The sequence below is a fragment of the Mytilus trossulus genome, chromosome 4 (assembly GCF_036588685.1).
Source record: "Mytilus trossulus isolate FHL-02 chromosome 4, PNRI_Mtr1.1.1.hap1, whole genome shotgun sequence".
Taxonomy (NCBI): Eukaryota; Metazoa; Mollusca; class Bivalvia; order Mytilida; family Mytilidae; genus Mytilus; species Mytilus trossulus.
This window is the reverse complement of record NC_086376.1, coordinates 56,675,418-56,678,581: the sequence shown is the minus strand read 5'-3', so window position 1 is coordinate 56,678,581 and position 3,164 is coordinate 56,675,418.

The window sequence follows — 3,164 nt, the reverse complement described above, 5'->3', positions numbered from 1 at the left end:
TCTTTACTTTCTATGAACCATATACTAAAGGATAATTATTTGCATCATTTTTATTTGCCAATGTTATTTACATGGTCATGTATATGTTTGAATAAAACTGTATATTGGAAGTTCAAGACAACTATTACTATGTATTGTGTGATATTGTTATACTAGTATGCACAATTCAATTCTTCTCGCAACAATTCAATTTGACGAAAGCGAATACAGTATCATATAGAACATCTGCCAATTGCTCAAATTCTCATGTTTTCAAAAAAGTGAAAGGGAAAAATAAGTACATCTAAATATGATGTAATACTGCTTAAGATTCTGTGAAATTGACTGTTTCATTAGTTCGAGTAACTAACTAAGGCAACCTTCTCTGGCTCTATGTAAAATGTCAGTCCGTACCATCCCTTATCCACGTGTGCTTCATCCTCCTTTTCGATATCTACGTCAAAGAAAACTTAAGCAAAAGCTGTTGACACTTAGATGGTAAATTTTTTTCGGAACTTGCGTGCTTCTGTAAGAAGTAAATTCAATGCAAGATGGAGATGCTCTCCACTTTCAGTTCTTATTACATTTGAAATCATACTTAACCAAAACTAGAAATTACTGAACGTAGAACATAGTCAGTTTATGAAAATAACTCATCAAAGATACTAGCCTTACAAGTTTAGTATACTATATGCGCCAGATCTACACAATTTTCATTAGTGATGCTAAAATTCAAATAATTGGGAGGCTAAATAAAAAAAAACATGTAAAAGTGTTCAAAATCCGGCTAAGGTTGTCTTTGACTGTGGTAAAATAAACAAAACAAAACAGAAGAAAAAGTGAGTACTGCTCAGTTTAGTTATGAAATAGCGAAAACAATGCAGACACAATATTAATCTACTACAGGATGAAAGGATTGGTAATAAAATTTGGACTATCAAAATATGTTTCTTTATCCATTTTAACAATAGATGTATGTCTAATGAAAGGTCATTGTTTTCCACACATATAAGCAATAATAGTATAAGTGCTTCATGAGAATATACGCTGTTTGTTAATTTATTGTGTTCGAATGCTACTTGATGTTGTGGTTGCTTGTTTTTTTGTGTTGATGCAAATGTCAACTTCGATTTGTGTCTTTTTTGAAGGTCCATTTTCTTCCGATTGTCCTATTTGTCTCGATTGAAGTAGGATTTTCCTTATAGCAGAAGGGCATACTGTTAAAAAAAACCTCCGGTTCAAATAAAGGGTACAATAAAAAAAACACCGACAGAAAAAAATACTGAAAACTCAAATCTTTGGGGATAAGGAGGATACGGTATACTTATTCCTGTCCCCAGTATGAAGTGCTCCTTACTAGAAAGATGTATTTACAGAGCTAGTCATAAAACCAGGGTCAATCCTCCATTTATAATTTGATAGTTGTTATCCATTCGTTTTATGTGTTTGAGATTTTGATTTTGCCATTTGATCGATAAGGAACTTGAATTTTCCTCGGAGTTCATTATTTTTGTGATTTTACTTTTTACAGAGTTTTCTTTAAAAAGTAATCAGGATAATTGACGATTGGTGTTGATGAAACCTATTATACTTGTCGTATTATAAGATGCATCATTAGTCTTAAATGTATGTGACTGAAATCAGAAACAGAAGAATTCACAAAATAAAGTTACATTCTGTCAAACATAAACACAATAAAGTGATCTCTGAGCTTTGGACACTATGATGCTTATATGCACCAAAAGTAAACCAAGATACGTAATTACAATGATTCTGCAATCATGTTTTTTTCAATACAAAATAAATTTCCATTGCACAGAACGTGTTGTTTAACAAACATATCGTATTAACACAACGACCATGTTTACACAAACTAATTAGCAAAGGCTTCAGATCGCTAGAAGGCAAGGGAAAAGGATACAAAACCGATAAAATGTTTTAGCATGAAATGATAAATTGGCTGTCATTTAAGATAAATGTGCTTAGTAATTTATTGGGTTTATGACTTGGATGGTCAGAACTATTGAAAATCAATGTCAAATAGTTATCAAAAGTACCAGGATTATAATTTTATACGCCAGACGCGCGTTTCGTCTACATAAGACTCATCAGTGACGCTCAGATCAAAATAGTTAAAAAGCCAAACAAATACAAAGTTGAAGAGCATTGAGGACCCAAAATTCCAAAAAGTTGTGCCAAATACGGCTAAGGTAATCTACTCCTGGGATAAGAAAATCCTTAGTTTTTCGAATAATTCAAAGTTTTGTAAACAGAAAATTTATAAAAATGACCATATAATTGATATTCATGTCAACACCGAAGTGCTGACTACTGGGCTGGTGATACCCTCGGGGACGAAACGTCCACCAGCAGTGGCATCGACCCAGTGGTGTAAATAGTTATCAAAAGTACCAGGATTATAATTTTATACGCCAGACGCGCGTTTCGTCTACATAAGACTCATCAGTGACGCTCAGATCAAAATAGTTAAAAAGCCAAACAAATACAAAGTTGAAGAGCATTGAGGACCCAAAATTCCAAAAAGTTGTGCCAAATACGGCTAAGGTAATCTACTCCTGGGATAAGAAAATCCTTAGTTTTTCGAATAATTCAAAGTTTTGTAAACAGAAAATTTATAAAAATGACCATATAATTGATATTCATGTCAACACCGAAGTGCTGACTACTGGGCTGGTGATACCCTCGGGGACGAAACGTCCAAATCAGTCGATATATATATGGTCAGCATATTTCTCAAAAATGGATTCCTGAGTATGTGATGTTAATTTAGAATCGAGAAAAGAGATAGCGCCAATTTCCTTTGATTGCCTTTACATGAAGGATTAAAATCCAAAAGTTGGTATAAATGCAAATTTAAATATTCGATGAGTTTAAAAAAACGGATTACAAGATTAAACAAATATTTCTCTTATATCAATAAAATCGTAGACAGCATCTGTTTAGTGTCATTAAATATCAGCTGTATTTGTACGAGGCTAAGAAAAATGTGTAATGCGAGCTCAAACGAGCCTCTTCTCCTGTTTTGAGTCGAGTACAAATACAGCTGATATTTAAAGACACTAAACAGTTATTGACTTTATCCTGCAATTAATTTTGTGCATCCCAATTGTTGATTTTTTGTTGTTGAAAGAAATCGGCATGACTTAGATAAAGGAAAAAGTAGT